The sequence below is a fragment of the Carassius gibelio genome, chromosome B3, assembly GCF_023724105.1.
Source record: "Carassius gibelio isolate Cgi1373 ecotype wild population from Czech Republic chromosome B3, carGib1.2-hapl.c, whole genome shotgun sequence".
NCBI classification, from domain to species: Eukaryota; Metazoa; Chordata; class Actinopteri; order Cypriniformes; family Cyprinidae; genus Carassius; species Carassius gibelio.
The window spans coordinates 27,998,819-28,012,460 of NC_068398.1; the positions used below are offsets into that span (position 1 = coordinate 27,998,819).

General features: G+C 38.0%; 1 protein-coding gene across 4 annotated transcripts in view; it reads right to left on the minus strand.

The window, feature by feature from the left end:
• Window positions 1-13,238, minus strand: part of LOC127952374 (histone deacetylase 5) — a 75,372-nt gene extending 62,134 nt beyond the window's left edge. For 2 of the 4 annotated variants that reach the window (XM_052550776.1, XM_052550774.1), the window contains exon 1: window positions 12,939-13,236. The gene's annotated coding sequence lies outside the window, so the exon portion shown is untranslated. Of the gene's footprint in view, window positions 1-12,938 lie in introns of all 4 variants that reach the window. The other 2 variants (XM_052550772.1, XM_052550775.1) reach the window with 2 other exon arrangements.
• Between the last annotated feature and the right edge of the window lie 404 nt (window positions 13,239-13,642).

The following is a 13,642-nucleotide window of genomic DNA, read 5'->3' on the forward strand; positions in this document are numbered from 1 at the left end:
GTATATAAAAATAATTAGTGCCTGACCAATATGTAGTTTAGCCGATATTATCGGCTGATATGTCACCGATATATCGGTATCTGCGAATATGCCAGTTTTTTACAGAACATATAGCACAGATTTAATGCTTCTGAATGGTGTAATTACTTCGTTTGTCCAGCAGAGTTCTACTGGTGACCCTGGTCAGTGTAGAGATGCGCGTATGAGCTCAAACTTCCCTCGAGTCCGCTGCTTCAAATTATCCACCTGCCACCCACCTGCACCTATATTTGATTGTCACATTATAATGATTCTAATTCTTAGCTTTACATGATGATATGAAATTCAAAAGTTAAAGTGACGTGACATACAGCCAAGTATGATGACTCATACTCAGAATTCGTGCTCTGCATTTAACCCATCCAAAGTGCACACACACAGCAGTGAACACACACCCAAAGCAGTGGGTAGCCATTTATGCTGCGGCACCCGTGGAGCAGTTGGGGGTATTGAGGTTTAATAGAGTGCTGTACATTCACTGGCCTAAGAATTGGCTTATTGAAGTCAAATACAGGTGAAATAAAATAAAAGTAAAATAAATTTCTCTCTGAATTTTCTCTCAGAAAATGTTTCAGGCTGATTCAAACTAGGGGTGTGCACGGACATTCAAATATTCGTTCTGCTCTAATTATTCGAGAGGTAAAAATGGTATTCGAATTTCGCAAAAAAAAAAAAGTTCACAATAAAACCTAATTTGGTCACTTTCTGTGATTCTCCATGGCATATTTGAAGATGGAGCGGAATTTCCTTATATGGGTCCTAATGGCACTTCTCCCGGAAGTGCGCGCGCCCATAGAGCAGAGCAGAGACATTCACTGACCAGAACGAGAGAGCGAAATGACACAAAAGAAATAAAAAAAAAAAACGGTACAGACTATCTTTCTCTTATAAATATAATAAAACTAAAGACTTTTTGGAGATATGAAGGATGCAGTACTACTCTATAGGTACTCAAGATTAACAGGAGATTGATTGAGTGAAAATGAGCATTTCTCGAAATTCATCAAAAATATCTTAATTTGTTTTCCGTGGGTTTGGAACGACATGAGGGTGTGTAATTAAATTACAGAATTTTCAGTTTTTGGGTGAACTAACCCTTTAAAAATCACACAGCCTACTAAATTGACTCTGCATCTATCCATTACAGCCTCAATTTCCTGCGTTTTATAATAAACGTTAAATGTTCCATTTTCTTAGTCACACAAAATCCATAAGGAGTTACGGCAGAAAACGGTCACAGAAATAATTCTAGTATTTAAAACCTTTAACCACTTCTAATTGCTGTCTGGAGCTCTGCAGATGTATTATCTAAAGCGATGTGTGAAGACTAAAATAGTACAACAGATTTAGTGTGCTCTCCAACCCCTGGGACGGATGCACAGACGCAGCAGGGAATAAGCGGGCCATTCAATTGCAAGGCGATGGGTGAGATGTTCCATGAGAATCAGGTGAGCGCTGCCTGGTGACCCAGGAAGAGCTCGCCTAGGAAACGGCAGAGATGAAAGTCCTTGCGTCACTCCCCCATGATGAGATCAAGAGGTATGTTTGATTTGATTTTAAAGGGGGCCCTTCAGATTCAAAGCTGAGAGCCAAAGTAAACATTCTTTTAAACAAATTCAGACAATCAGCAATGTGTCATCATGCAGCGAGCATGTTATTAACATACTACAACATGCTGTATAAGATCTATAATATTTACACCTTTAGTAGCAGGTGCACATAGTCAGGTAAGGTTACAGAGTCCTTGCTGCTGCAGAGCGGTCAAACGGAAAGCTGAAATTGGTCATTAGCATGCAGCATGTCAGGTATGGCACCTGCCCAAGAGAGTGGTGGTGTCCTCCATCAGACCTCTTCAGGCTCTGCCTGCTGTGCTCCAGGATCCTGTGTGGCTCATCCACAAATTGTCTTTGCATTAAAAAAAAGCTATTTGCATCTATTAAGGCCCATAATACTGTACATACAGTGCATACGTAAATGTGTAAAAATTATTTGGAAAATATGAATATTAACGTTCTATTAAGGTACGAAACTACAAATAAAAGCATAGTTTTTTCACGCACTGGACACATTTGATATTTTGGGTTATTTGGCTTTTCATAACATTTTGTTTTTTTAGACTTGTGACAAGAAAACATGCAATATAGACTTTTGCGTGCTTATTTTTATTGCAGAAAAAGACTGTTTTCTCGAAATAAGATTTTTCCTCTTGGGAGGAGCCAGAAATCTTTTTCTTTATTTCATAGTCGTAACCATCGGAATTTAAACAAAAAAAACTCTTGAAATACTTCAGTTTGTGTGCAATGAACCTAGAATACAAGAAAGTCTTCTTTTTTTTTTTTTTTTTATTAAATTACAAAAAATAAAGATCTTTTTCATGAAATAAAATATATATATAGTTGTGTTGTGTTTGATACATCGATGTCTCACCAAAGAGATTTGATACGATATTGTGGCACATGTTCAGCAGTGGACTGTGCTTAATTTAAATACAAGAACACAGTTTCAAATAGAGTAGAACAGTGAAAAATAATGAATAAAGCATTATATACAGGCTAAAACAAGGTTTAATCTGTACGCAGAGGAACATAACCGGGGTTGCCAGATATAAAGAGATGTAACAGAAACAGAGCTTCCCACTTGCGCAGTAGCCTACGTAAATATCTTCTAAGTGTGCTACTTATCTTTATCAACCTGGCAACCATGTGCACGCGCTCTCTCTTTACTGTGAATAAACGCACTTGCTTTCTGATAATACCGGCAAGCTTGCAGTTTGGCGATCTCCACTTCAATATTCTGTTCTCAGAAAAGTGTGATTCATCAAGTGTTCATTTATATGAGAGAGAGAGTGTTCATTTACACGAAACAGAAACACAGAGAGAGAGAGAGAGAGAGAGAGAGAGAGGCTGTGTATGTATTAATTACCACCATTTTGCCGTGTTTTTCTATAAACAGTGAAGCTTTGGCTTTAATTCCTTTAGAAACAATTATGTTACCAGCGCCTTGTTGAGAAAGACAATGTAGCTCACGAGCAATTAAGCTACTTTATTGATAAAATTGCAGGGCAGTTCTAAATTGTATTGGTGTTGCTGAATGTCTGTGTGGCAAACACATGAACAACATCTCCAGAACTGAGAGTCATTTCATGAGCATTTGACCGTTTGATCGGAGTAAAGCTGGTGTCATATAACAATCAAATAAAAACCATCAAAATAAAAGTGCAAAATAAGGCTTCTTTAAGAAAAAAAAATTTAAGAAAATAAATTATTTTTCATGCATGCCAAAACACAGAATTTGGAAACAATAAAAAATATGGTGAGAAGAAATAAAATATTTCATAGGGCCCAAAACATGTAATTGTTTTTAAAATTTTAATAAACTGATGTGAAAATGTATAAGTGTCATGATGTTTATGGTGATTAATTAGAAATTAGGTCTGCACGATAAATCGCACGCATTATTTAATGCGCATCTTGTCAGTAAAGGTGGTTTGTAATCAGCGGTAAATCTCCATCACCTGTGCGATTTCACATAGCGGCATTATTTACACAAAGCCATTGTTCACTGACAAGCTGCGCAAAATGTGCAAAATATGATCACTTTTTTGTGCAGCTTGTCCATGAACAACGGCTCTGTGTAGTTAATGCTGCTTCATGTGAAATCGCACAGGTGATGGAGATTTACCACTGATTACAGAATCGGCTTTACTGACAAGATGTGCACTAAATATTGCGTGCGATATATCATGCAGCCCTATTTGAAATGCTTTTTGATTAATAAAATGTTATTTAACTATTAAAAAGGAGTAAAGAAAATTAAAAATGGAAAAAAAACAGAATCCAGAAAAATTACAAATGGAAAAAAAATGTATAATTTTTACGAAATTCCTATGGCCCTAAGTTATGGAGGCCCTTGCCTCTGCCTGATCTGTCAATAGTTAGCAATGGCCCTAGAGTTTAATAAACAGATTTTTTTACTAAATTCTGCTGATGTGAAATTCAGTGCAGTCCTGTATCGTGGTACGCTTGCAATGCATTAAAGGGTAACCATCCCAAAATGAAACTTTTGTCATTAATCACTTACCCCCATATTGTCCGCAAGCAGCTTACACTCTTCTGTGTTATCCGCACCACACGGATGCACAAATTGTGTTGTGTATTTAACTTTTTCTGATTTTCGTTCAAATCAAATCTTAAATACATGTAGAAAACGTATCCTTGAGTCGTGGCTGACAAAGAATAGTGTACACAGTTTGCAATCAGCAGATATTCTCCAAAATGAGATGCAGAGAGACACACAGGAGACGAATTGCTGCCTTTTTGTGTGTGTGTGTGTGTGTGTGTGTACAAAAAGTATTTCTGTCACTTCATAACCTTACGTTTGAATCACTGATGGCAGATGGACTATTCTGATGATGTCTTTCGTCTTTCATACTTTTCTGGACCTTGATAGTGGATTTTACTTGGCAGTCTCAAGCCTCCCAGTTCACATCCAAAATATCTTAAATTATGTTATGAAGAAGAACAAAGCTCTTACGGTTTTGGAACGACATGGTGGTAAGTGATTAATGATCAAATTTTAATTTTGGGGTGGAGCCCTTTAAATGCACAGCAAGCCGTTGATTAACCCGCTTATTCCATGGTCATCCGGCAGCATTGACAACTTTTAAAGCTGTATATGATGTTAGCAGCGCAATATTTAGGCTAACCAGAAGGGTAAAAATATGGTTATTTTCTAGCTTTCTGCCCATTTCAAAAGGGGAAGATAATGTTGCGATCTATTATCAATGTTATTTGATTGTTATTAAAGGTTGCGGGGCAGCACTGAAAATAAATTTTTGTGTGTACGCAGTGGTATCTGCAATCTCTGACCTCTCTGCCTCTCACGCTGTTTATGTGTGAGTGGTGTGTGTGCGCGCGCATCAATTAAAGCAGCGTATTAATATAGAACAGTGATTAAATTGGCTTGGAACTACTCTAAGAGAACACCAAGTATACTTGTTGTAGCACATTGTTTACTTTAAGAATACATGTTATGTTTAATTGAAATGACTATGCTTTATTTATTTTAAAATGAACAGTAATTTACTTTCAAATGCCCCAATTGCTGAAGGGTCTCAAAGTTCAAGCTGCATTGTTCAAAATACCTGTAGTAGAACAGCAGTCCATACCTGTTTACATTTAATTAAGGTTGACAAGACTAGACAATAATACCAAAAAAGCCAGTTATGACAGGTCAGTTTGTCTGCTTGACAATCCCATTTTGCACTGCAACAATAAAATTTAAGTGAGATAAACATATACATATACATATACATATATATATATATATATATATATATAGACGCACAGTCATGGCCAAAAATATCAGCACCCTTGGTAAATATGATCAAGAAAGGCTGTGAAAATTCATCTGCATTGTTAATCCTTTTGATCTTATATTAAAAAAATTCACAAAAAATGTATCCTATATCCTATAAAGAATTTTAAATGGGGGGGGGGGGACATCACTATGAAATAAATGTTTTTTTCTCTAATGCACACTGGCCACAATTAACGGCACCCTATTATTCAATACTTTTTGAAACCTCCATTTGTCAGTTTAACAGGTCTAAATTTTCTCCTATAATGCCTGATGAGGTTAGAGAACACCTGACAAGAGATCAGAGACAATTCCTTCATTCAGATTCCCAGCTTCTCCTCTTCAGTTCACTCCTCTCATGTTCTGTAGGGTTCAGGTCAGAGGACTGGAATGGCTATTGCAGAAGCTTGGTTTTGTGCTCAGTGACTCATTTCTGTGTTGTTTTTGAGGTTTGTGTTTGAATTATTGTACGGTTGGAAGATCCAAACATGGCCCATTATAAGACTTCTAACAGAGTCAGTCACTTACTGATTTTTTATCTGTTGGTATTTGATAGAAACCATGATACCATGTATCTAAACAAGATGTCCAGGACCTCCAGCAGAAATATAGGCCCAAGACATCAAAAATACAGCTGTATATTTCATTGTACACATCTCTGTGTTCACCAAACCCATCTTGAGTGTTTACTGCTAAAAAGCTCATTTTTTAGTTTCATCTGATCATAGAAGCCAGTCCCATTTGAAGTTCCAGTCGTGTCTGATAACTGAATATGCTTTAGTTTGTTTTTGGATGAGCTAGGATAATTTTTCTTGTATCCCTCCCAAACAACATGTGTTGATGTAGGTGCTGTTTGACAAATTTTTTAAAGGTTTTCTGAACCAGAGACTCAACTATTTTCTGCAATTCTCCAGCTGTGATCCTTGGAGAGTCTTTAGCCACTCAAACTGACCTCCTCACCACGCATTAGGACGATATAGACACACGACCTCTTCCAGGCAGATTCATATCATTTTCTGTTGATTGGAAATTCTTAATTATTGTCCTGATGGTGGAAATGGGAATTGTCACTGCTCTAGCTCTTTTCTTAAAGCCACTTCACCAGTTTGTGAAGCTCAATCATCTTTTGCTGCACATCAGAAATATATTCTTTGGTTTTTCTGATTGTGATGGATGATTAAGGGCATTTGGGCTTTGTTGTCCCTCCACTTTATATTTCTGAGAAACAGGAAGCAATGGCTGGATAATGTCATGTTTATAATCATACTGGAGTGCTCAAAATTGTGAATATGAATGGGAATATACTTCAGAGATATTTTATGGGTGCCAATAATTGTGTCCATCGAGTATTTGAGAAAAACCTTTATTTCATAATGATATTTCCCCCATTTTAAATTTTTATTATCCAATGAAAGGATACATTTATGTGATTTTTTTTAATAAAAGATCAAAAGGATTAATAATGGAGATTAATGTTGTGATTCATTGCAATGTATCGTATCATAATGTAGTTACCACTATTGTGCCATTAAGGGTCATGGTATAGCCTACTAACAGCTATTTCAAGCAAAATCTCTGAAACACACCTTTGATGTAGTCACTATTACTCACCACTTACATGGCACTTTATTCAGTTATTTTTGAACCTGTAATGTCCAGAGCAATCACAAAAATCACCACTCAAATGCATCAATGCATCTTGTGGAGAGGAGAGTGGATTTCTCAAAATGAGTCTGGCTTTATGTCCCCCAAAACTGGCAATAATGCTCGTGATAACCCGTAGCCATCTCACAGTAAATTCAAGCAAAAACCTTGAATAAGAGACCCATAACAAATAAAAACCCAGAAAACTGCCAGATGTCTGTTGGGAAATTCTGTCTGTTCCTTTCAATAACCTGCTGAAATATAGACCAGTATAAATGTCTAAAATAAGCTGGGTGACACAGTTTGCCAAAAGACCACTATTCCCCACTCAATACTTCACGACATTTTGACAAAGAACGATATTCAGACTTGAACCGAGCTCTGTTGAGCAACACTACACAATCCAGAGCATTACTAAGAATTACTGTGAAGTTCAAACCAGACATCAGAGAATCCAACAGCACCACTCACAGACAAATACACACAAAAGATATGACTGCATACACAGAGGTCTGGAGGGAGGCTGAACTGTGTGTGTATGTGTGTTGAAGGGTTAGTTCACTCAAAAACTAAAATTGTCATTAATTACTCACCCTCGTGTCGTTCCAAACCCATAAGACCTTTGTTCATATACACAAATTACTGAAGATGATCAAAGGTCTTACGGGTTTGGATCGACATGAGGGTGAGGAATTAATGACAGAATTCAGTCATCCTCTAAATTTAAAGGGGTCCTATTATGCGGTTTCACTTTTTGAATTTTGTTTGGGCATAAAAAACAAAATCTCAAAGTCCACTCCAAAGGGAGATATTTCTTTTAAAAAAAAATCCCTATTCAAGAACTACAATGAATGGCTCGTTTGGACTACATCGGCCCATTAGAATATTATTAAAAATGCCGCCTGGGAAACACTGGACTATGGTATAAATAACTTCAACTGTATAACAGTTTTACTGCAATTCATGTTACGACAGAATTAAATAACAAAAAATAATACAGATGCATTTATCTGTAAATAGTAAATGCAGTTATTTTTAAGTGGTTATTGACATCCTACAGTATCTAAAAGGTGATTTAGCCAAAACAAAAACCAACAACAATAACGTTACCACTGTAATATGTCTTGTGTTAACTTTGCGTGCAAAGGTTCTGCACAACCCTCGTGTTCAATATTCTCTGGGTCTTAATCCGGCTCAAATTGAAATGGTAATATTGATGCCATCCTTAACAATACCAGAGCAGACAGAGGAACTCGCTGCTTTGGCAAGCGGCAGGGCAGTAACTGAAACACTGTCTAAGCTGTTCGCCAATCACGACGCACTGGGACAGCTAACCAATCACAACATTTCGTTTTTCGGAAAGCGGGCTTTCATCAAACCCGGAAGTAATCGAGCCGTTTGTGCCAGGATGGGAGAAAGGTATTGTAATAATGTAAATTATGTAATTATGCATTTTTCGAACCACCAAGGATGAAAGCATGCTCTAGTTCACCCCCAAAACAAATTCAAGACACTGTCAAAGAGCATAACAGAATCTACAAGCCTACTTATTCAGTTGTGTTTTTTTAAATAACCTGTGACCTTAGATGTTCTGTTGTTCTATCTACTTTTTTTTTTAAGTGCAAGAATGCCCCCCCCCCCCCCCCCCCCCAAGAAACGTGTCCATAAAATAAGCTAAACATAATAGTGCATCCTTAAGACCTTAAATGAGTTTTATAAATATACTTAATATTGCTATAGTCTAGGTTGGATGCAAACTACAGAAACTGGATGCAAAGAAGAAGAAAAATGGCTGGTAAGTACCCAATAATTACTGTGAAACATTACTAGAATTTCTATACTGATTTGTTGCCTGTGTATCAATGTTGAAAACATTTGTGCAGCTTAATATTTTTGTGGAAACTATGATACAGTTACTTCAAGATTTTTTAATAGAAAGTTCAAAACAGCATTTACAAGAAATAGAATGGTTTTTTAATAATGCAGAGACATTTTATTCATTTAAATGTGCCCTTGCTAAATAAATAAAAAATTTGAAATTTTGAAAGGATATTTTAAATATTTTAGATCAATGAATCAAATGAAATCAAACAAAATAAACATTGTCCATATTAAATATAAGCTTAGTTGCCTGAGAACTGAAACTCTCCTATAAATCCAAAGCACAATGACTGTTCTTGTCTTGTTTTTCAACACAAATGCAATGGGTTTTCCTTCAGTGCAGAGTCTGCAGGAGGCACGGCTACATCACTGTCTGCTTCCTGTCTGTTTGATCCATGCCATGCTCGCAAGCTCATTACACAAACTCTTCCAGGCACTGGAACACACACACCATCTGAAACACACCTTGATTACTCAGTCACTAGACTATACATTGAGCACTCGCAACTGTTTCTGAGCTTGTAATGTCCAGAGCGATTACAAAAATCACCAATCATGGCAGAGTGGATTTCCCACCACTCAATCTGGCTTCAAATTTAGCCCTTACCATAAGAGTTTAAACACTCAACAGCCTGCTGAAATCCTGACAGGGAGCTGTTGGACACCTCGAGGCGGCCAGGATCAGGAAAGAGGGTACAGGTCATCCGTGTGGCATAACCACGGCAAGATCTGTTATCGACACATCAAAATGTTTCGGATTTCCACACTCACCTCCTGGCCCAGAGGGGTTAGAGTTAAGCGGCTGAAGGAGCTGGTGTGGCTGTGGGTGGTGCAGAGCTTCGGATCTTTTCTCCATCATCCTACACCCAGAGACTATTCATTATAGGACTCACCTTGCCCTTCATGTAGAACGCCAAACAGACCAGCATTCTGCATTCCATTCTGACAAACCACATCATAAAGATGAGGGTGTGAATGTGGACGTGTAGGTGAGGAACAAGACAACCAAAGATGTGGAACAAGTTTTTACCATATATACACACACACACACACACCTGAAAGAACTACTGAAGTCCAGTGCAAAAATGCATTTTAAAATGTTTCAGCTGCCTTTTATTTAGCCGTTCTGAAAACAAAAAGCACTTGTGAGTATCTATGCCATAATAAAGTACAATTCCCTTACATTTACTTCAAGCAATGTGTAACTCAGCTTCTCTGGAAGAGAGGATCAAAGTCCAAGTGCCTGTCAGACCAGAGTGAGCCAATCAGAACAAACCACAGAACAAACAGACAAAATATGACAAAACTGTGCATACTTTAAGATGAGAGCAAACGCAACCGAATCAAACTTCCAACATATCACAGTTGTGCAACTTCTTAATGCAACTGCGGGTCACCTAGGGCAAATATTTATCGACTGCCTAATCACATTAGTTGGTCGGGACATTGTGAATTTTCTTGCTTCTATCTAATCCGATCCGCAATTTTACTCGCCCTCAGACCATCCAAGATATAGAGGAGTTCGGTTCTCATCTAAACAGATTTGGGGAAATTAGGTCTGCTTTAGTTGCTTCTTATCTAATCCGATCCACATTAGCTTTAATCTGTACTATCAAAGCAAAGGTGATGTGATTAAGACAATACAAGGACATTCTTTACTTCAGAAACCACTCTGTTCTCCATTTCTGCTCTCCTCACAGTGAAAATTTGCTTAAAATGCATTGATCCTCAGGCCATGTAAGATATAGATTGGGTTGTTTCTACATCTGAAGAGATTCTGAGGGATTCAGCATTACATCACTTGCACGACAGTGGATCCTCTGCAGTGAATGGGTGCCGTCAGAATGAGAGTTCAAACAGCTGATAAAAACCTCACAGAAATCCACAACCAATCCACGCCACTCCAGTCCATCAGTTAACATCTTCAGAAGTGAAAGGTGTCTTGTTTGTAAAAAAAAAAAAAAAATTCCTTAAATAGATTCTGGCCAAAATATGAGTCCACAATCCAAAATAACTCTTCCTCCAGTGAAAAAGTCAATCCCCATCTCTCACATCAAAATCCACTAACATATCTGTTTTGGATGAAGCATTATAATCAATAAGAAATTGTATTTTAGCCTAAAAGCAACAGATTTTACAGATATACAGCTGGTGGATTTTTGTGAGGTTTTTATCAGCTGTTTGAAGTCTCATTGTGACGGCACCCATTCACTGCAGAGGATCCACTGTTGAGCAAGTGATGTATAGCTGAAATCCTCAGAATGGATGCCGTCAGATGTAGAAACGAATTTTCATTTTTGGGTGAACTATTCCTCGAATATCCACAGCTTAGGTTTACATCCACATTAAAGAAGCACATTCCAAGAGTCAAATATGAAATCCAGCTGATTTGCACAACAACTCAATCCTGAGGATATAACCATTTCGTAATTTTCTGAATCTAAACAGGCCCATCAGTGTACCAATCAATCCCTAGACCTATTGCGTCGCCAATGCTAAAACCAGATTTTTTAAGGAACACTTTTTTTTTTTGTCAACAACAGATGGTGGTCCTCCACAGATCCAGAAGCAGTGAAGAGAGGGTGTAGTTTCCTGGAAATAACGAATGGCGTCAACTCACTAGTAAACGTGACTAAGGCAGATTGCGCTTGTATCCTTGAGCATTGCCATTTCCACCATCAGCTGACCCCTCTCACATCCTAGAGCAAACACAGGTTTTTACGCTACTTTAATGGTTTTTCTAAACCACCCATTAAGTCAATAATGTTCTAAATGCATGTCACTACTTGAGATCCTCTGAATATAGACGCACTAAAATAAAGTGCCACCAAAGGTATTTGATGATGCCGTTCAACTAGCACAATAACTGTTACATAATTGAACCTGACCTGGCAATACTAACCTACAATGAAGTGTTATTTGTTACACCCATCTGAACTCACAGTCACAACATAATAATGCTCCAATAGCATCGCCTTCTATTCACACAAATCTTGACGAATGAGCCACATCCTGCTTCAGCCGAGAGAAAAATGTCAATCTCAGTGCATGAGTGATACACCAGACTATTCCTGGGACTGCTGAAGTCATGACTCAATGTGGTGAGTTAATCAGGAGGAAAAAAACGGAGAAATGATTTGATTGCTCCAAGTCCTCAGTCAACCTACTAGACAAGAGAAGAAAAAATGCTTAAATATACTAACGTTACTGCATCCAGATAGATAGATAGATAGATAGAGTAATTTTAATAAAACAACCTATTATACCAAAGTACATAATAACCCTTTTATACTAAAGTACATAATGTTCTCTCTGATAAAAAAAAAATATATATATATATATATATATATATACTTTGCGTTAAAGTTTGTCAAAGAAAGATTTTAGCATTTTACCTACAATCATGATCTAGAAGGTATGCTGCAACCAAGACACACACAAAAATATAAATGAATCTTTCATTTATTTTCTGTGCACTGGAAGTGACCATGGCCTGGCTGTAAAACCAAATGACAATCTCACTCGCGCGATATTCTGATTATTTTCATTTATAGTTGCGCAATGAAAGAAGATCATAATGAATATGATCCAATCGCTTCTTTTCCAGCTCCAGAAACACAACATCTGCGCTAGACTGGAGTTCAACCCGATCAACCTTCAAATGACTGTCCAGAACACTCAGATAAGATACCGGGAGGCTGATGGTCATGAAAACATAGAACTCATACCGTCAGGCGATTCCCACGGGGAAAGAAATGGCGATAGTTTTGCACTAACGCCAGGAACTCGGACTAAATCTGACAAACTCTTGATGTTTGTCTATCCAGGCTGCGAAAACGCCAGTGTGCAAGAGGTGTAAAGCTGTCTAAATGCGCTACAAAACCATTCCGCTGTCAACCTACCGTGTTTCCCTGCGGGTGAGACCACTGGCTGTCGGTGGGTGTCAAGCCCAGAAGGGGAAAGACAGAACATTTACCATCACTATCAGACGATATCAGTGTTTCTTTCTACTTTACCTGATACTTGTTGTCGTTCCGACGCGTCGTCACGGTCCGTTTTATTTCAGCGCCTGTTTGCCACTTTATCACTTTTGCAAAGCTATTTTCCTCCTCTGTTCATGAAAAGTACAATTTTTCCTGCCTCAACTCTCTTTCCTCCATATTTGCAGCTTCTCCACCAACAACAACATTAATGACGTGCGCTCGAAGGTCACGTGACCACGGCTGAGGGTTCTAAAAATAGCGCGCGACACGACAGATTACAACCCACAGAGCGGGTCTCGTGGGTCTCAAAGATGCCGAGCTGGAGACAGCTGTTAATAATGAGTATGTCTTTCGAGTGTCTGAGGTTGCTACATAGAATGGCTGCAGTTTACCGGGAGTTTTCTTTTTTTCTTTTTTCTACATGTATTTTTGAACAGGAACTAAACTGGTTTTAGGGAAGAGGGCGCCCCTCTCGGTAGGCTGTGGAGGAGTGTGATGCGTGGGGAGAAAGTGGTGGGCGAGAGAGGATGCGTGTGCCTGTTTCACTAGTAACATTTTCTTAAAGGTGCTGTGTGCAATTTTTTTGCCGTTTTCACAGACTTATGCCAGACTTAGTCATGTTGGTCAATGTTTTGATATTTTTCACTAATTGAATTCGTACACATCACTTCTGAGTAATATGATTCAAATAAAGCAGACACACATTAGCTGAAGACAGTCCTCTAGAAAAACTGAAT